This window comes from Zeugodacus cucurbitae, chromosome 4 (genome assembly GCF_028554725.1).
Source record: "Zeugodacus cucurbitae isolate PBARC_wt_2022May chromosome 4, idZeuCucr1.2, whole genome shotgun sequence".
In the NCBI taxonomy this organism is placed as follows: Eukaryota; Metazoa; Arthropoda; class Insecta; order Diptera; family Tephritidae; genus Zeugodacus; species Zeugodacus cucurbitae.
Genome location: NC_071669.1, coordinates 21,059,005 through 21,081,744, shown reverse-complemented (window position 1 = coordinate 21,081,744; position 22,740 = coordinate 21,059,005). Strand labels below are relative to the sequence as shown.

Sequence of the window (22,740 nt, the reverse complement as noted above, 5' to 3'; positions counted from 1 at the left end):
ACCAAATACCAGCACTTTACTATGTGAGCAATGTAGTATTTTGCTGGTAACAATATCAGCATTTTTTTGTGGTATTTCACTAAACTAGTGCATTGAATATTTTGGCAATGCATGAAAGTAATAAATAATGCAAAAATGCTTTGCATGGCATGGCATTTGTTTTAAAATTGCTTTGCATGTTGCGTTTATTAAAGTAGCCTATTTTACAAATGTGATCAACGCCGAAAGCGATTCTTTATCGTGGATTTGTTTCAAGTTAATGATTATGTATTCAATAGTTTGGGCCGAATTCCCGGTGGTACTGCAATACCGGGCCAACCCGTGACAGAGGTGGAGCAAGCCCCTAAAACACTCCGTCGTTTTCCAAAAATCAGTTTAACATTTGTTGTCCTCCGATGGAGGATCTATCAGATGTTAAGCTGATAAGAACAGATACTACACTTTGATCTTAGCCATAAGGCCGAGAAGCGATAACTAAACAACGCTGAAAGTGAACTATTTATGTAAAAATGCAACTAAGGCGTCTGAGAATTAAAGAAACTACAAAAAGGTCAAAGAAATGCTGAGTGATCTTGCAGGTATACAACCAACCCTGAAATGATGAAGAGTAGAAGGTAAAGAACTTCAACCACCTTTATGGATTGTTGTTGTTTTCTTATGGTAAGGGCAATCATTCGGTATGAACGTACATACATATGTGTTCTTTATACTATTTTAAGGATTGCTCCTCTGAAATAGTCAGTTCAATTAGTACACTTGTCTTTAGCTTTACTTCAGTCTTTAATTCTAGGATAAAAACATCTACTGAGATAGGATGGGACAGTTATGCCAAAATTGTGTAGTAAAAGACGTCTGATTCAAAATTCATTAAAAAACAATGGAGGTATGAATCCACAAAATTCGCACGCATTTAAAGGTGTACGCTTCCGATTCACAGGAGATGTTTAATATTCATTCGAACATTCTTGAAAGAAAGCAAAAACTCATGGAAAGAATGGCTGTATTCATCTGGGGTTAAATAACCAAATATATATTGTATGCACGAAAGCCTCCTAACGCATTATGTTGAGAATTTGGCATTGAGCAGAGCCTATAGTCCAGCTTGAATCCAAAGGGTTATTCTTGAAGTATGAAGAACCAATATTCAGAAATAAAAGAGTTAGATATGGGGTTATACATATATATATAAATGATCAGGATGATGAGTGGAGTTTAAAATCCGGATGTCTGTCCGTCCGTCTATCCGTGCAAGCTATAACTTTAGTAATAATTAAGATATCTTAATGAAACTTGGAACACATATTCCTTGGCACCATAGGAAGGTTGCTTTCGAAAAAAATCGCATGAGCAAAATCGGACCACTGCCACGCCCACAAAATGCCGAAAACCGAAAACACATAAAGTGCCATAACTAAGCCATAAATAAAGCTATGGAAATAAAATTTGGTATGAAGGATCGCAGTATGAAGGGGCATATTTGAATGTACAAACTTTCTGCAGTCGTTTCTTTTAGCTATCTACTTATAAATTTCAAAAAAGAAAGAAATCAGATAATAACCACGCCCACCTCCCATACAAAGGTTAGGTTGAAAATTACTAAAAGTGGGTTAACTCACTAACGAAAAACGTCAGAAACACTAAATTTCACATAAGAAATGGCAGATAGAAGCTGCACTTACAATTTTTTACAAAATGGAAAATGGGCGTGGCGTCGCCCACTTATGGGTCAGAAACCAAATCTCAGGAACTACTCAACCGATTTCAATGAAACTTCGTTTGTAATAGTTTCCTTGCATCCCAATGATATGTTGTGAAAATAGGCCAAATCGCTTCACAACCACGCATACTTCCTATATACCAGAACTTTGAAGACGATCTGAATCGTTTACTTTACAATATATAAAGAAAGCACTAGTGAAGATATCGGTGCAGAACTTTGCACAAATACTTTGTTTATAGTGTGGCAGCCCCATTCTAAAAATCGCCGAAATCGGACCATAGGGTTTTAAGGCCCCATATATCGAACACGAGGACCTCGGTGCTTCTAACCTGATATTATGGTTTCCAACTTTCAATGGACTTTATACAATTTATATGACGAATGTGTGGGTCAAATTGTGTATAATATAATATTAATAAAGTTAAATAAATAAATTGCGAGAGTATAAAATGTTCGGTTACACCCGAACTTAGCCCTTCCTCACTTGTTTTTGTTTAGCGTTATCATATCGGTAAGGCAGTAAGAGGGTTTGACTGAATCTGAAATATATTTATATATTACATGATAATCTCATATTAATATAGCCAGTTTAATACCTACTACATCAAATAACAATGTATATACTATAATTATTATTATATTTTAAACAACTCAAAATGCCATTATCGTAGGATTGCTTTTTGGAGGTTGACCTTAAAGATCAAACTTCCGAGCCAATAAAGTCGAAATTTTCATAATTTTATACATCTTTTTCTGTACTAAATTTTGGATTCCGTTCGACCTCAATCCTTCCTTATTTTGAATAAGAATAATATTAAAAGCTTCACGTCCCTCTTTTAAGATAATTGTTGCCATTTAAGTCTGTGTATCCTTTTCAAGATGATTCGTTTAGATCAACCAATGATTACTCCCTCCTTTATGGCTTTGTTTTTCATTTTCACGCTGCTCCTGAAATCACACCAAACCCAATTTCACATTCACTTTCAGCCTTCAGCGACAGCTGTTCGCAAATGGCAAATTCCCACAACACTTAATCTGTTAGAGGACACGTTGCCGCTACACCGGATATCCAGACAGCAAGCGAATGAATACAAGCTTACATATGTATATATATAGAAATATATGTGTATAAATATTTAAGAAACAACTAAAAATGTATCTCCAAACATACCAACGAAATGTATATGTGTCAATGACAGTACTCTCTTATCTAGCTTAACATGTTATTTAGTTCACATGCGGTATATGACACTTAAGTGGCTTACCATGACTCGCAGTGCCAATAAAATATATTCACTAGAATAGTGAAAAATTTAAAGAGCGAAAAATCAGTGAAGCGCCAGTTTATAATATACGTCACCCACGCCACTTAACACTCGTTTTCACTCATTTTTTGACGTGTTACCTTTGCTTTTAAGTGCTACATTTGCGGTTTCACTCATTCCTTCGCGCGCTCACTTGCTCTCTGAGTGTTAAATAACCTGAGCCTGGCAGTTACACCTTATTTTTATTGTGTCATTGTTGAAAAAGCCGGTTATATAACACTTCTGCAGCAAACGCAGGAGTTATTTCTCCCACCCAATTGTTGGTTATACTCAAAAATTTAATTTATGCACTCAAAATGGTAATTACACTCAAGAGTAATTGAGTTAGAGTGTATTGAATTGGCACTCTTCGCGCAGATGACTCAATAGTGATTCTCTTTTATTTGTTTTTCCTTCAATTTAAAAGGATTTATTTACAAAATACCGTTATATCATGCGATGAGCCAGCTTATTCGCGACCAGTCATATGCTGTCTGATGGGAGACACATTTGAGAGTATAGTAGGTGATATAGTACTTATATGTATTTTTGCACACATATTCTATATAAAATTTTTATTGTCGGTGCGTTAGTGGGAGTCTACATTTTAACGAAACCATTTAAATTCGATACCCTGATAGTTTAGTTAGTTCTCTCCTTTTGGAAGAAGTAGTTACTTAGATAAATACAATCTACCATGCACCATAATTCCAAAAGGCGAAGTAATTTCTCATTAACTACTCTCTTGCTTTGTCTTATCGCCAAAGTGGAACTTAAAAAAAATATTGAGACGATTTCACCTCATCATCAAGCTAAATATCTGACAACACTTGAGAGAGAAATTGTAATCTATTTCAATTAAATCTTAGTGATCAAAGAGAAACCGATATTATTGCCATGAAAAGTTTTGAAATGAATATAAGATTTAGGTTTGATTCAATAGATTCCGTGTTAGAAAGAAGTTACCTTAAATTCTCATTTATCTTTGAAACGTCTTGCAAATCGTCCTTAGTCTTGCAAAAGGAGTACTTTCAAGAAGAAAAAGTTTACTTGATTTCACATAATCATCAATCAGATATTTTCCGCAGAAGGACAAGGAAAATTATAGAACTTTAATTAAATTGTCATGTTTATAGAGAGACTAATATTAATGTACTGAAAAGATTTCAAAACAGTTTCCTACTCAAGTTTCAGGTTCTGAAATCTGTCTCTACTCCAGAGCAGCCATGTTTTTCGAATATAAATTCTAGGCCTTAAAAATTTCAACCACATATGAAACCATATTAGTTTAAATTTAGTTAAGTGAAATGTCTTGAGTTTGTTTTTGGAAGGGACTTCTGTAAGCGATTATTTTTACCATTTCAAATCATAATGTGAGTCCATATTTCAACAGAAAAAGTTCTGTTATACAACTTAGAATAAAGAGTAGAAGTTAAAGAGTCTGACAGATGCAAACAACTGACCGTTCATAAACCACTGAATACATATATTGTAACTGAGAGCTATACGATAGTAGATTAATAAGCCTCAAATCGGTTAGAAGTGTGTATTACAAACAATAATATCTTGATTGCCAATAACACGCCATCTACATAACAAAGCCCACACCAGTTAAGAAACTTCGTGGATCACTTTGCAAGTAATATATCTCCATTTGTTTCAGGAGAAATTTCGCATTTAGACTACCTTTTGAAGCAGAATTGCCTTCTAGGACGAACAAGATGTACTTTATAAAAACCATCGACGATATATGATCTCTAAACAGGCGATCGCCAATTCTTAATGATCTTATCAACGCCTGTATTAAATTTTGATGTTAATGATAAAACCAATCTATTGATTAAGAGGTCCAAGAGTTAGAGTCACCTTATGAAACTCGAGTAGCGCTCGTACGATTGTTTACGGGTTACTTTTCCAAATTTAATTAAGCTAAGTAGATGTCATCCACATACTGCACTAATAATCAAACTTCAAGGATCTGTTCGATCCTTCCTGTTCCTTCGACAATAGATTCGACACAAGTAGAACGGGTCCAGACTTATTTGGCACAGGCTTTTTGCATCAGTTCTATTCTCCACAACTAAATATCCAATGGAACCAATTAAATACTAATATTTCAATTAATCCACTCTGGTTATCCAAACACTGTTGACCTTTCCGACTTTCCATGACGCAAGCACCATATATCTTGAAATATGGGTTGAAACCAGCTTAGTTCAAGACTCTCAGCAAAAGCAAAAGCATTTATGAGCTCATAAATATTAACTCGCGCTGGCAATTAATAGAGCAATAAGTGACAGTATTTAATTTTTATATCTGTAAAGTAAACATGTAAATATGTATATTTATATTTGCGTATTTGTGAATTTATTACTGTATTCGGTGGCTTTATTGTTACACAAACACACACAACAATAACAACAACAACAATAACGAAATGAATAGTAAATACGCGAACACATTTACAGTGACTGTGAGAATATTGACTCGACGTCCTTGGAAGTTGATTGCACAGCTGGGCTTTGTTGTATTGGGTGTCGTTGATGTGCCATCACGGCCGATGTGCAATGTGCGACCATCCGTCTGACGGGTGACTTGACAACTTGCTCACACTCCCTTCGACACTTCGATTGTAAATACAACTATTGTTTTTGCTGTAATTGATGAAGTGTCTGTTGATATTCTTGATGGCGCTGCTGGCATTGCTGGCATTGGTGTTGGTGTTGATCAATACTGATTTGTTTGTTTGCATGGAAGCGCAATGGAAAAAAGTAATTATGACCTTCAAATTGTGAGGAGTGAGCCAACTCAGCGGGAGTATGTGTGTGTTTGGGCCTGAAAGTTTTCATATAGTCATTAGCAATTATATATGATATGGAAGTAAACAGTTACGTGCTACTTAATGACTGAAACTAAAAGAATTAAAAGTAGGTGTGTTCGGAAGAGATTAATTTTAATTTCCTTCGAAGAAGAACTTATTTGTTAATGAGTAATCGGGTAATCAATCAATAGTTATCAATTCTTCTTCTTTTTCTCAACCATATCCTTAGCTTTAAACTCTAATCGGCATAAACCTATATTTCATAAGTCAGCTCCGATACGATTTATCAAATTCAACCGTTATATTTTTAGTCAACACCTCAAAATTAAAAAATCAAAAGTAAAATATTAGGATCATTGTATTATTCTTTTATCTATTCCTATTCCTTTTATGGAAAGTGTAAATGGATTACTTCTTGAGGATTTTGTAATGTTATGAATATCTCAGTTGTTCATATGGAGGGCGTCTCTTGCCGATTTTAGCACTATATCGAATAGTAATACTACAGATACTACATCCTTTTCTTATAGATGTCGTTCTCGGCAGATAATGTTGAACCTCCAAGTGTACTCCTGTCTTGAAATTGTTCTCATGAAATCTATCAGACTATCGAAGTTGGTTGAAAACTATCTGTCTTTTGAACAATGTCATCACAGACACCACTAATGGGCAAATAACTTCGAAGTTCCGCAGAGTTGTAAACGGTAAATTAGACTACAGGTTCAATATTATTCTCACTTCCAGGAGATTTCAAAAGGCATTCTTTATAAGCCTGTTCAAGAACACTTTCTTTGACGGTGGTTCAAATTTCACCTATGAAAAACTTGAACTTTGGATAATTCTCATCTCCTAATAAAATAATTTAGTCCCTCGAAGAAGGTTACAATTTGTAGATCCCTTTCATTAATGGTTAATATATAAGATTCACTCCTCCAACCAAGAAGAAAAGTAAGACCTTGAAAATATGAATTTTTATAAGTTGGTTGCGCTTTACTGATACGTTAGTTAGTCTTAATCGGTTTGTAAAGATTTAATGGTGAGAAGAACTATAATTAGACTTTTAGCACTATAAAATGAAGGGTGATGACTTGCAAAGCCTACAAAAAATTAGTTCCAGAGATTGAACTCCCTCTCTATTTGATCTTACATCTAACTTCTTCTTCTTGACTGGCGTAGACACCGCTTACGCGGTTATAGCCGAGTCCAAAACAGCGCGCCACGTATCCCTCCTTCTGGCAGTTCGTGGGCTTTAGTCTTTCACACAATACGCTCGACAGAACCTTATACGCGATGCTGAGGAGGCTTATCCCACGACAATTGGCGCAAATTGTGGGGTCTCCTTATTTGTGTATTGGGCAGAGTACACTGAGATTCCAATCGTCAGACATGCTTTCTTCCGACCATATTCTGCAAAGAAGCTGATGCAAGCACCTTATCAGCTCTTCGCCGTCGTATTTGAATAGCTCGGCCGGTAATCGGCCTCCGCCGCCTTATTGTTCTTCAAGCGGGTAATTGCTATTCGTAATTGCTTCACGGTCGGGCAATGGAACATCTGCTCCATCGTCGTCGATTGGGTAATCGGGTTCGCCATCTCCTTGTGTTGCACTTTCACTGCCATTCAGCAGGCTGGAGAAGTGTTCCCTCCACAAACTCAGTATGATCTGGTCATCAATAACTAGATCACCTCTGGGGGTTCTACAGGAGTGTGCTCCGGTCTTGAAACCTTCAGTTAGTCGCCGGATCTTTTCGTAAAATTTTCGAGCATTACCCCTGTCAGCCAGCTTACCAAGCTCTTCATACTCACGCATTTCGGCCTCTTTCTTTTTTTGTCTGCAAATGCGTCTCGCTTCCCTCTTCAGCTCTCGGTATCTTTCCCATCCCGCTCGTGTAGCGGTCGATCGCAACATTGCGAGGTAGGCAGTCTGTTTTCTCTCCACTGCGAGACGACAATCCTCATCATACCAGCTGTTTTTTTTTGACTTTTCCGAAAGCCAATGGTTTCGGTTGCAGCTGTACGTAAGGAGTTTGATATGCCATCCACAGTTCCCTTATACCGAGATGCTGATGAGTGCTCTCAGAGAGCAGGAGTGCAAGTCGAGTAGAAAATCGTTCGGCTGTCGGTTGTGATTGCAGCTTCTCGATGTCGAACCTTCCTTGTGTTTGTTGACGTGTGCGCTTTTCTACACAGAGGCGGGTGCGTATCTTAGCTGCTACAAGATAGTGGTCCGAGTCGATGTTGGGACCACGAAGCGTACGCACATCTGGTTGCGAGTGATTCGATCCGGGGACAGCCAAGTAGCTTGATGGATTTTCTTATGCTGGAATCTAGTACTACAGACGACCATATTTCGGGCCCCAGCGAAGTCGATCAGCCTCAGACCGTTTGGCGATGTTTCGTCATGGAGGCTGAATTTTCCGACTGTTGTGCCAAAGACACCTTCTTTGCCCACCCTAGCGTTGAAATCGCCAAGCACGATTTTGACATCGTGGCGGGGGCAGCACTCATAGGTACGTTCTAGGCGCTCATAGAAGGTATCTTTGATCACTTCGTCCTTCTCTTCCGTCGGGGCGTGGGCGCAAATCAGCGATATGTTAAAGAACCTCGATTTGATGCGGATTGTGGCTAGACGTTCATCCACCGGAGTGAATGCCAGGACTCGACGACGGAGTCTCTCTCCCACCACGAATCCCACACCGAATTTGCGCTCCTTTATATGGCCGCTGTAGTAGATGTCACAAGGACACACCTTCTTCCGTCCTTGTCCCGTCCATCGCATTTCTTGGATTGCGGTGATGTCAGCCTTAACTCTTACGAGGACATCAACCAGCTGGGCAGAGGCACCTTCCCAATTAAGGGTCCGGGCATTCCAGGTGCATGCCCTTAAAATTTCAACCGCTCAGCGTCACCGTCGCGTTATTTAGGTAAGCGCCATACAAATTGTATGGGCATGAGAATTTTTTGGCAGGCATTTGCCGCTGCCGCTTTTATTTAGGGAAGGCAGTAATTGAACCAAAGTTTTGGTCTATACTATTCTAGATTTCCTCCAAATGATCACTGCGGACTGGCTTCCAAGTCACAATAAGAGTGAAAACCAAGCAAAGTAGTAAATTAAGTATAACTAAAAACCACACTTTTAAAAAATCCACACCTACCATTTATTATATCCCACCATTTTTCTTAGAATACGCCCAAAGGTATGCTCTGTTTAACATTTTTCAACGAAATCGTAATATGAGCTTCCGCAGAGCTTAAAAGCTTTTAACGCATACAAACAAAAGTTGAAACTTTTTGTTCAACAAATGGCTAGGAGAATTAATTTCATTTAGTTTAAATAGGCGAAGGACATTTTACTCTCTATTACTGTGTTAGCTTACATTTAGCTTTCACATTTGTCATTTCACTTTCGACTGGCCATTTCAGCTCTAATGACATTTGACGAGTGTTTTGTTTATTTTTTTGCTTTCTTTTGCTTTTTTATATAAAATAATATGTATTGCGACAGTAATAAACGCTCATTAATCTTACTATTTCATTACTGTTACTGAAGTTGAACTGTATGACTACCCAATAGAGAAATCTAAGTTAATGAGCTGACTGAATTAAAAGTTCGATGTTAAGAAGAAAATTACAAATTTTCTAATTCTTTATATAGTTATATATTATAGAAATAAAATATATTCGAAGCATTTCAGAGGGGTTTTGTAGAAAATATCATATTAATAAGAAATGAGATTATTTGAGACCATATATCATAAAAATCTACAATCACTCATCCATGAACTTGATGTGAATCAAATTATAAAATATAAAACTTAAAGAACCATGACAGTTTATCTTAATTCTTTCCAAAAAACCCTCACATATTTTTGAAACTTTCATATCATTAACCGAACCGTTTCTAAATACCAATTATTTGTTATGCATTCAATAATTTGGGCCGAATTCCCGGTGGTACTGCAATACCGGGCCAACCCGTGACAGAGGTGGAGCAAGCCCCTAAAACACTCCGTCGTTTTCCAAAAATCAGTTTAACATTTGTTGTCCTCCGATGGAGGATCTATCAGATGTTAAGCTGATAAGAACAGATACTACACTTTGATCTTAGCCATAAGGCCGAGAAGCGATAACTAAACAACGCTGAAAGTGAACTATTTGTGTAAAAATACATCTAAGGCGTATGAGAATTGAAGGTGCTACAAAAAGGTAAACGAAATGCTGAGTGATCTTGCAGGTATAAAACCAAGTTTGAAACGAACAAGGGTGGAAAGAAACTACACCAAACCTCAGGTAGTTAAATTGTGGTTGTTTGCATGGCTATTATAAGTAATACATTCAATGCTCGTACGATGTGTTGTTGTACTCTGCATTCTACACTATTTAAACAACCCTACGATCTTAAATTTCGACGATAGAAGTTAAGGAATGAGATGCAATTTTGTATTTGGCAGAATTAATGCAATTTCAAAATGTACTATAGTTTATATTTTTAAATTTATAATAAAGGTTACTAAAACCTACCAATATTTATATTCTTCAGGAAGGTTTTCTGAGTAAAGTACATTTTGTAATCTATTTTTTCATATTCCAGTATACCCTTAAAATCACTTATTCGTTCAACTGAAATGATTCTGGATGTTCAAAAATTTCCTGGAGGAACAATTTTTTTGATACACTACTAGTAAATATGTACATTTGTATATATTTCACTAAATATCAGACGCTTCAGTTTAGTATGGAACAAAATCATTTATTCACTCATATATAATATACTATAAGCATTATTGAATTTCGACCCACCCTAATAGCGTCGTTTCACACTTTCATCGGCACCAATTTTCAGCATTTTCCAAACGCCTTTTTGTAGTAATTGGTGCAATTGTTGGTTTTCGTTTTGGCAATTTATAAAATTTGTGGTGGCAACTATTATGGACATTACGCTTAACGGCGAAAGAAAAGGGGAAAACACAAATTGCTTTTGCTTTAAATTCTTTGCCATGAAAATGTGAAAGCGCTTTGTCTGAGTAGAAAAACTATTGTGGACAAATTGAGATTGTGTACAGCGGATAAGGCAAGTAAATTTATTGTATTTTATTTTTAAATATACTATGTGTCTGAATATTTATAAATAAAAATACTTGTGTATGTCTGAGAAATTATTTATGGTTTGTTTAAACTTTGCTATAAATATTTGAAATATTTGAGAAAATTTAAACTGACCATTAAAGAGACCATTAAAATTCAGTTCTACTGATTTTACAAATGTTCCAACCTTCGGCTATTTGAAAGGTCAATGAAGAAGGATCTACCATGTTTTAACTTTTCTTGGTGCTTATAGGCTTTTGGCACACTCAAATTAATTTAATACATTAAGATCATAATTGGGAAACAGGGTTTTGCATTTCGCACAGCAGGCTACTCGATTAGCGATCAGCTGTTATACATGTTAGTTTTTTGCTGTTCATAAGAAGTTGATAATTTTAATCTGCTGATTGCTATCTTATCAATAAATACAACCAAATTTGCAGCGTAGACAACAACACGCAGATATGCATTTCAATTTCAATTCGATTTGTTTTCGATTAAAAATTAATTTAGAGTAATACGATTTTTCCTTTGAATGTTAAATCGATCTAAATCAGCGCTTAAACCGAGGAAAGGCCGGATATTTGATCAATTAACTCCTATGTGAAAAGACTACTACAGAGAGTTCTTAATCTCAATCTGGAATTGAGCTATAATATATGAAGGGCTCTAGCTCTTTGGATAACATTAATGGCTTACGGAGAGGCAGTGCCAGGCATAAGCCTTTAAAAATGTACATGTAGAGACCAAGTCAATGACTCCCTTAAAGGAAATTCAGTGTTGCAATTTAACATTTTCTTATTTGGCATTTTAACTGTATAAGAGATTTCCTATCCTCGTTTTCACCTCAATTCAAAACTTTAAGTGTAGTCTTTATTTCTTTTTCAGTTGTTCTTTTCAAAACGGAATAAGGCTCACTCACTCCAGGGTTATGGAAGCGTAGAAAATATACCTTAATCAAATAATCCATCCTACTTGGTGATAGATAGTTTTTTTATGCTAAAGAGTGAGTCTAAAATATGAAATGTGTTAGAGTGAGAATTAAAAACCTGACATATGCGGCGGAATGGCTCATTCAACTCAAATTTTGTTCTGGAAGATTTTTGAAATTTTCATAAAGGTCTAAACTATTTTGATAAAGGAAAATTAAAATTAATATCAGACCAGAGGGAAGTACTACAAACTGTTTCATTCAGAAGTTAAACCAGGAATATGAAAATATATTTGGCTCATCATTTTGATTGTCATATTCTAGGAATGATTTATGATAACAATGGCAATCTGAGTAAATGACTCATCATTTCGATTGTCATATTCTAAGAATGATTTACGATAACTATGACAACCTAAGTAAATGACAAGATCAGTAGAATCGGATCTGTAGAAGATGCCCTTAGTAACGTTCTATTCACAAGAAGTTAGTGTCAAATTATTGGATCTCTCAACGATTACAAGATAAAAACCGAACTTAAGGAAAAAGAAGGTACTTTTACTAGAACTAAGAATATCTGATTATAATCATTAAAGTTTTAGAAAATATTAAACTGGGTATTAAAAATATTAACTTCAAGCTGTTCATTGGACAAATTCGATCATCACCTAAACTGCTAAGTGTGATTCTGAATTACGCACCGAAACATCAGGATCGGATATATAAATATTAAAGGAAATAGAAACTATATATAGAGGAACCAAAAAGAAACATTGTAGTCCACAATCGAAGAATAAATTCTAGTTATATGAGAAAGGAAAGCAAACAGATATCTCATGACAAAATAATACAACGAGAAGAAGAAGTTAACAGAGTCAGAGGACCGTCTTTATTGATAACAGTAAAGGCAGTATTATTCTTGTAAGCAATTGAAACTATAATCTCTATAATCTAGTAAGGAAAAGTAATTGTAAACTTGAAGTACAATGATAATTTTAGAATAATAGGGTTAATTTTTTCGAAATACTCTTAATACTAAAGTAAAATACGGAAAAGTGCAGAAGATGATTTCGTGGGCTGTTTTATATATATTCAACTTATAGATCTTATAGTTCGTTTTTTTATCAATATGCATCTATCTATCTATACATCAGTTATTTCACAATATTAGGATTGCACTAAATTTTTCCAACAACAAATTCAAAATCGCAATGTCTTATCCAAACGCACTAGTACTGTCTTCTGTATTTCGTCATATTTCAAGAAATCTGTGATTGTTCCACCTGTGTTGTGTTCCAATGAATCACTGTGTTGTTGACAAATGACAAATAAAGCGATCGAAAATACAGAAAACAAAAAGAATCTTTTATGAGTTGATGGTGAAAAAATAAAATAGATTATAAATACAAAAACAAAAACACATTTGCACTCGCAATATTTTCTTTTGCCATTTTATTCTTTTTTTTATCGCTTTTCATGACACTTTTTATAATTTTATGACCGATTTCACGATACAAAAGTTAGACACAAATGTGTTCTTATTCATGCGTTATTGGTGGAATTGCACACTCATACACACACATAGACAGAGACACAGAATTTCAACGTAAAAATGCGTAATAGCTCGAATAATTTTATATTTTGAAATTGATTCGTCTGTTTTGCTGGCGAGCGTTTGAGCGATTAAGCTTTTCATGTGCAGGCGAGCAAATGTCCAAATTGCGAGTGACGCCTACACAGTAACGTGACAAGCGCACTGACAGTTGTGCCATAAATATTGTGCAAAAACCAAAAATTTACAGCAATTTGCATGAAATTCAGAAAGTGTAAGTGCAGTGAAAGAGCGGATAGAAGCAGGGAAAAAGTGGGGAAAAAATTCTAGAACGAAGCTTTTTGATTTCAGATTTTGAATTATGACAAATTCAGGTATGCCTAAAGCCGAAAAGGCAATGACAATGAATTTAGAATTATCAGCAAGAATTTATATAGACAAGTTCTTTATAATATATTTCACAAATTAAAACGTTCAATTAAGTTAGCTTTAAACCTCTCCAAGGCAATACAATCATCTCATCCCAGATAACCTTAAGTGTATTTCCATGACGATCCATGTCGGAATGTCAGTTTTATAATTTCTCTTTATCTAATTGGTTACAAAAAGTTGGGACAATAAGTGAATGAAAAAAACTTAAATCCGAAACAGGGAATTAAAGGAATAAGATATTCTTTTCATAACGATTTGTTTTATCAAAATAAATACCACTGCCATTTACCTTCTTTCATAGGGGACATAACCAAAACCGTGGACTTTTAATAGTCTTTATCACAGAATACATTTTTTTTGTGCTGACGGTAAGACTACTCCACATCTTGAGTAATCAAATGAAAAATTTAACGAACGTATACCAAGAAGCTTGGAAATCGCTTAGCCATTATCTGGTATGAAAAGCGAGCTGCGAAGAAATACAATCTTTAATACGAATGATGGATAAAAAAACTACACTACACTTCAAAATTTCGGTAAACTTATTTCAAATTCAGGCAGGTCCTACATAACTTGCTTAATATACCAAGTGAACGAATTTTTCCTTCGTTTACCAGACTTCTGCCCACAGTGATTTTATTCCTCCGATATTTATTTACCAATTCAGAAGCTAAATTTGCATATTGATTATAATACGGAAGTCGTTAAGTACTCATTCTGGTTAGAGTTAAGAACTATGTAAAAGAGTCCAAGTGCTTTGTCGAATCATAAGTGTGTTGGCGATCCGTCAGGAGTATTTGGGTGACACGAAGGACAGTCAATGCTGTCTAAGCGATATTCTCTGTAGATGTAGAGATTTACCCCTTGACCTAATCTAACCTAAAATAACTATTCATCCAAGTGGTTTTTTTTATACTCTCGCAACCTGTTGCACAGAGTATTATAGTTTTGTTCACATAACGGTTGTTTGTGTCACACATAAATAAACAAGTAAGGAAGGGCTAAGTTCGGGTGTAACCGAACATTTTATACTCTCGCAATTTATTTATTTAACTTAATTAATATTATATAATACACAATTTGACCCACATATTCGTCATATATAGTGCATAAAGTCATTGAAAGTTGAAAACCATAATATTAGGTTGGAAGCACCGAGGCCCTCGTGTTCGATATATGGGGCCTTAAAAACCTATAATCCGATTTCGGCGGTTTTTAGAATGGGGCTGCCACACTATAAACATAGTATTTGTGCAAAGATCTGATCTCCGATATCTTCACTAGTGCTTACTTTATATATTGTAAAGTAAACGATTCAAATTGTCTTCAAAGTTCTGGTATATAGGAAGTAGGAGTGGTTGTGAAGCGATTTGGCCTATTTTCACAACATATCATTGGGAAGCTGGGAAGATATAATGAACCGAATTTGATTGAAATCGGTCGAGTAGTTCCTGAGATATGGTTTTTGACCCATAAGTGGGCGACGCCACGCCCACTTTCCATTTTGTAAAAAAATCTGAGTGCAGCTTCCATCTGCCATTTCTTATGTGAAATTAAGTATTTCTGACGTTTTTCGTTAGTGAGTTAACCCACTTTTAGTAATTTTCAACCTAAACTTTGTATGGAAGGCGGGCGTGGTTATTATCCGATTGTTTTCATTTTTTTTACACAAATGCGGTATATCAACTGTGGCTTCACTTAACTTTTCAAGGCCCCGGATATCTACATGAAGAACTCAATGCCTTAGGGTAATTTTTCACCGAAAACATCAGTAAATCTTTCAGATATTTTAATTTAATCCAGAGAAAATTTTTTTCTCCTAAGTGTGTGTCTCGGATCGGATCAGAACTTTCCCTAGCTCCTATATATGTCCCTAATTATGCGCGGGCTTTATTTCGCATATATCGGTTAATATGTGAGATATCTTAGCAAAATTAACTGAACATATCGTCTTGTATATAGTGTAGCTTGGTGGGGAAAATGAGTGAAATCAGTTTAGGAATTACATCAGCCCTCATATACCATTTATGATGATTTTCGTTATTCTATAGGACTTTATGCCGTTCTGTTTGTTCTATATTTGAAAGCAACTTAAATTTATGTATTCTCAATTGAGGTCTAACTTCGGACATAACTATTTATTTGTTTCTCTGTTCCAGTTTTCCGCTCATGTCCAAGTAAGTTTTAAATGGCGAATTTAGTTGGTTGTTTATTGATTTAGAACTTTGTATAGGCCTTTTCTCAGGGTTCAATAGATTTTAAGCATTATTATCTCGTTTTGCTTTATAGTGGTGGGTTGATAGAGAATTTCTCGAATCTTATTTAATTCAATACATTCAGTACGTATTTTTTGTCGCTTCCAAAGACGGACCCGAGCCTTAGTTCTCTCTTTCTTAAATAACCATTTCATTCTTACACATAACAAGGGTTTTCTACAAACTCTAGAACTCATCCAGTTATGACTTATTTCATATATACTAATAGCTTAATATCAATATCCCTAAAACAAACTTGATTCTTTTAAGACTATCAAATTTAAGATGCTCCTTCCAGAATCTCCTCTCTTGCTTTGCATACTTATGTAGTTGCGTATTTAAAGAATTTATGTAATAAAACGGTGTGTTATACAACAACTGGTTCTCACCTGTAATCGAGTCATGAACGTTTTCAAGTTCGCCCACTTCAACAAAAAAACAAAAACAGAAACAACAACAATCAAGCGCGTTTTTCTCATTCACCTGAATAAACGATAAACACTTACATAAATGCACTTAAGTCAACTCTACTGGTTTCCGAACGATCTTACCATATTTAGCAATAAACCATAAACAATCACATCACAACAAGCAATAACAACAACAGAAATAATTACACGTCGTTTTAACGTCACAACTTGAATTGCAGTTCGTTGCTTGGATTTTGGAATTCGAATTGGAAGCGTGTCACAAAGCGAGCAATTGACATTTTATGGTGAAAACTGATTTTTGTCAAGTTGTTGTAATTGCAATTAAATAAGTTCAATTTTGTTGTTATCGATAGTGGTGATTCATAAGCGCTAAATATTAAAGAGAATAAGAGAAGCAGCCTGACGAGCGAGCGTTGCAATGGCGTTTGCCATATTTGGGTCGAAAAGCTGTGCTGTTACGGCTGAGCTACTGTTCGGCATGATTCAGGAGTTTCAAATGAAGGTGGGCTTTATTTTTGTAAACATACTGATGCTTCTTCCAAATATTTACTACGATATAAATAGTGTTTATTAATAAGTCTCATAAGTGTAGGTTACATAGCATTTAGCGGCTCAGAAGTAAACAACGCGCTATTTGTGGGCTATATTTGGCTTGTTTATTTCTTATTATTATTTTTAAGATGAAACGTAATATAATAAGATTGTTCATACTTCCTAAACCACGAAATAATTATAATAAATATTGCTAATAGATATTAAGTAGAACTATAATATGAACACTTTGCTCTTCTAAGAAATTCCTTATCTGGATCTGGATTGTTCGTGAATCATATTTAGTCGACATTCTTCTGAGTTAACACCAAAATAGGTCAATGTGTGTTGAACGTATATATGTTCAAGTGATTTGATTTGTCCGTTAAGTAGTATTGATAGAAAATTCATATCAACTCATTCTTTGGTATTCTTTATAAATGAGACATCACATTTAAGACAAAATATGTATCCTTTATATGTTTAATTGTTTAAATAAATTACATGATTGTATATGGAAGGAAACAAAAAGGCGGTTTAGTTGGCCCGCGCAGTTTCCTTAAACTGCCCCACACGTTTCAGTTCCCTCAAGCGCTGCCTAAAGCAATGGATGCTAGGGGAACATCTTAGGTTCTGGAACATGTGCAAACCGGGTCGTACCACAAAACTACTATGGGGTAGTGTTGACAATAGACAGACCAAAAAACTTCTTACTTTAAGCAAAAGAGAACTAAGCTGTATCACAGGGGTTATCACGGGGCACCTACCTCTAAGAGGCCACCTGCAGAGACTTGGTATAGGGCGTGCGCGGAAGATGATGAGACACTAGATCATTATCCCTGCGAATGCCCAGCCTTCTGTCGGTTAAGAAGATATACCTTCCATGGCTTTCATTACTCTATTCTAAGAGAAATCGACCGAGTTGTTCAGATGATGCTTATCAGAGTATCTTCAGGGAACACAATGGGCCTAATATTGACCTAAGTGCGGCCGCTTGCGGTCAGGCTTTCTTCGGCTCCCTTTTCAACCAACCAATCAACCAACCATATATTAAAAAAAATACAATAAATTTTAAATACTCTTGTTTTTGGCGTCTGAAACTTAAGCCCTGATTAAGATCGATTTACCATACAAAAGAATAATCTTATTTCACTACTTTGAGTGTGTACGAATTGTAAAAACTGCCTTCTCAATTATAATCTTGATGTATTAAATTAATTTGATGTGCGAAAAGCCTATAAGGGTTTGCCATAATGTTTTAAAAATGGTTTCGGCCAAGTGATCACCGCGTTTGGTTCGAATAAATTCCAGCCGAGAGAGCCAATATTTAAACGTTGTTCTGGAATTAGTTTGTTTATTATTAAATTTCAAACTAACCCGAATATAACTTAAGTAACAATGACAAACTTATGTAATATACACTGTACCTGAGAGTAAGCACCAAAGAAGAAATGCAATATCATAAGCCCTGGAACAGTCACAGACTAGCTGAGAGTTGTTCAGAATGGCCTTTAAATGCCTTGACATTCCGAAAATTTACTTTTAAGTCTCGTATGAGACTACATGATGAATAAAAACTCTAGCTTCCCAATCAGAAAATATTAGGCCAAAGAGTGAGACAGTTGCGACGCATTTGGGAGCTTCGGACACTATCTTCTAAGCAGGGAAATTTTAATTAAAACAATCAGTAAATGTACACATAATTTATTGGTTCAACACCCCTATGAGACGGACCACAAAATTATTTTGAGTTATTAAAACTATAGCAGGAAATATACATGGAAACTAATACAAGACATTGGATCAAAAGGCAATTAAGATCTTTAGGTTTTATATTGAAAGTCTGGATAGGTTCCAATCGGAAAAGGCATGACAGGCTCTTGAGAAGCAAAGAAGAGTTTTATCACTTTGAGAGTCGATTCTAGCCGAGTACCTTCCCAGTCTCTCCTGCTTTGTGGCATGTTGTGTTTGAAGCCAAATCTAAACATCTCTGATATTGTTGTATATTATTTTTTACCAGCACCTAATTAGGAGTTACAAAATTTCATTAATGAACTCAAAAAATTGCATACGATCAAATTATTATGTAAATATACATACTTATATTAGAATTGAGTATATGTATGTTATAGATAAATATTTCTTAATGCGTTTCATTTTAATAAGTTCTTAGCCACAAAAGGATTCAAGATTGTGAAATACAAAACGCAAATAAATTTCATTAATGAATAACTTTTTTTGGAGAATGGAGAACAATGCATGTACATGTATTGCTAACACCATAAAAATATTTACAGTCTTGATGAGATGCATAAATCAAAACAAAAGCTTTTTCGACCAAATAGATCGCAACAAAAAGTGGAAAAATAAAGAAATATTATTATTATTATTATGTGAAATAAATATGTCAACCGTATTTACATACTTATACTACCTAATATCTAAAGATATAACAAGCTAAACTCTTAAGGAAAATATAATACTCAAATGCTATTCATTAGTATATAAATATGAAATATATATAATATGCAAGAAAATATGTAAAATTCAGCTGTCAGCAGCCTTTCTATTTTTCCATAGATGAATTCACTAGATCTTCATGCCATTCATCGCCATAAAGACGGCAATATAATATTCGCAAATGCTGAGCGATCACACACAATATTGTATACGAGCACAACCATAGATCTCTAAACGATATAGCGCGATCGCAAGCGATAATTGGCGTTGCACGCTATTGTCAGCGTCTGGCGTCTGCTGCCGGCTGCCACTGGCAAATGCTGCTGCCACGGCATACGGAAAGCGCCCACACATTATCTGTCAGCCATTGTAGGCTGGTGTATACATATGTATATACATCAGCTGCTTGGTATATATACTATTATATGCATTCGTATATTATATATAATATATTTATATAAAGTATCTCTGCCGGCGAATTGGCAGCTCATCGCGCCTACATGCAAATCTCAAACTCGTATATATGTAATAAAGTACACAGCTCTAACGACGCCGATCATTCGCCTCATCGGTTGGCATTAGTCATTGTGCTTATTTCTGCAAAACTTAAGAATTCTACAATAGAATGACGTTGAATCTTGCCAATAAACAATATGGTAATAAATAAATATTACTAAACAAATATTCGCAAATAAATCTTCAGGTTTGCCTTTATCTACGTACATCACAAATATATGTGTTCATAAACTCTGATCGCCTTCAACGGTAAGACACTTGTCTTATTAAATGTCTCATAAACTAATCCGCTCAGCTGTTTAGTTTTTATTAGCAACCAACTAATTAGAGCCGTTCTAGTCACTAAGTACAAAGATTATTTTTGGTCTGAATTGGCAGAATTTGTAGATCAGTTTTTTCTAACTTCAATAATTGTGGTAACCTAAGCGGGAGAGCTCATTCACACTTCCATTTGGAACTGCGTATTGAGTTAACTGACGTCATAATTTGGCTAGTGATCTGATCTACTTCTATTTGTAATCTATCTCTTGATTTTAACCGACAAATGGAGAACACAGCAGTTTCTAAGTTGTTCTGAACTGATATAGGAGGTGAGAAATTGGACCTTTATTATTATTTACGGGTGTTTTGTAGACGTGTAGTTTTCAATGAGCCAATACTTTTTTCGAAATTGGTGCTGTTGACAGCTGTTACTTGATTTATACTCAGTTTGGTTTGGCATTTCGTAATGAATAAGAGTCCTACACCGGAACAACGTTTATTGCTGACACACAACAATTTCCATATATCTCGGAAACTGCTAAACCTATATCAATTAGGCTGATTTAAATATATCTCTTTGATACTCCATTGTACGGTGGGGATACAATCGGATAATATCCACTCCCTCCACCACTACAAAGGTTATGCCGAATCTACTAAAAGTGAGTTAACCCACTAATGAACTACATTTAAAAGAAAATTTTATAGAGATCGGTATAAGAAATTAAAAATGGGCGAAGTGCTCCCCACTTTCGAATCAAAACCCATATCCATATCTCAAGATGGAAAACGGCCGATATCGGTTGACAACACGCTAATTTCCATATAGATTCAATCTGATTCATTCAACATTATTTACACTAGATACCGAAGTGAAGAACCGATAATGAAGAAAAATACTTTTCGAAATAATACTTTGCACTAGTACTCTATTGGAAGTGTGACATCGCTGATAAAAAAATTTCGAAATCGGTTCAAAGGTCCAGGTTCCGAACATGAGGATCTTACTGCCTATGCATAAATGTTTACCGAAAATATAGGTTAATCTCTCATATATAATTAAAGAAATCCTCTGTGTCAAAAATGTATTCCTAACATCCGGCGCCTTTATATCATATATGTATATAATAGCGAAGTTCAATGAGCGTATAGTCTTGGAAATAATATACTATGGTGATGAAAATGAGGGAAATCGGTCCAAAAATTATCTCAATCCACATAAAATATTCAACATATATTAGTATTTTCGCTATTCTGGTGGAATTTATTTACTTAATGAATAAATTAGCTTCTTTACTTGTTTGAATTAAGAATGAAATGAAATTAGAAATGAGTGAAGTTATCTGTTTGTCAATATTTTGTCTCAACCATTCTCAAATGAGATGACCCAAGGTTACCTAGAAGTGCTAACCCGCTGGGCGCAAAGAAGTGGCTTAGCCATAAACCCGAGTAAAACGGAACTCGTCTTATTCACATGAAGATACAAAATTCCAAATACCACTCTCCCTCATTGGGAGGCTCCAGTCTGCAACCTGCGGACAAGGTGAAGTACCTGGGGCTTATTCTTGATAGGAAGCTCTCATGGAAGCCAAACATTGAGGAGAGGGTAAGAAAGGCTTCGGTAGCTCTTTACTGCTGTAGAGGGGCCGTTGGAAAAAGGTGGGGTCTCTCACCGATAGTGGTTTTATGGTTGCATGAGACCATTATTAAACCTATAATGTTCTATGGCGTTGTCGTCTGGTGGAGGGCACTCGAGAAAGTCACACTAGCTAAGCAGCTGAAGCGTGTCCAAAGAGCGGCTCTCATTGGAATCAGCGTTGCGCTAAGAACAACACCAACAATGGCTCTAAATGCCATCTTACACGTCGCATCTGTTGATATTGCCGGTAGGTGCATTGCGGCAAAGGTCGCTGTCAGACTCAGAGACGCTGGGTACATGATCGGTCCCAAGCAGGGGCACTCTGAAATTCTCCGTCGGTTCGATTGCATCCCTGACTACTTGGACCATTGCACCGCGGAACCGTCCCCTAGAGGTTTCTTGTCTGCGCACGTACCTACAAGGGATATGTGGGAAGGAAGAAGTCAATGGAGGAGAAGTGCAGTCAGCTTTTTCACGGATGGATCGAAGCTAAGGGGAATGGTGGGAGGGGGAGTTTTCTGCAGAAAGCGCTCTATCAACACCTTTAGGCTACCTGACCACTGTAGTGTCTTCCAAGCAGAGGTCGCTGCAATCAAAGTAGCAGTGGACGCACTGCTCCGTATGGTGACCTCTTTTAGAAAGGTATGTATTCACTCCGACAGCAGAGCGGCAATACTGGTATTGGAATCCATGACAGTACGCTCTGGGGGCTAGTTAAGGAGGGTCTTAGACCCTTATCAATAGCTTCCAGCTATTTTGCGATCCGACTAGTGTGGGTACCCGGTCATCGTGGGATCGTTGGTA

General features: G+C 35.9%; 2 non-coding genes across 2 annotated transcripts; both read right to left on the bottom strand.

Moving 5' to 3' along the window:
* Positions 1–274: 274 nt before the first annotated feature.
* Positions 275–472, bottom strand: LOC128921843 (U2 spliceosomal RNA). The gene has a single exon (XR_008471150.1). It is a non-coding gene; the product is annotated as a U2 spliceosomal RNA (small nuclear RNA).
* Positions 473–9,773: 9,301 nt separating this feature from the next.
* On the bottom strand, positions 9,774–9,971 carry LOC114804634 (U2 spliceosomal RNA). Its single transcript, XR_003752768.2, has one exon. It is a non-coding gene; the product is annotated as a U2 spliceosomal RNA (small nuclear RNA).
* Positions 9,972–22,740: the final 12,769 nt, after the last annotated feature.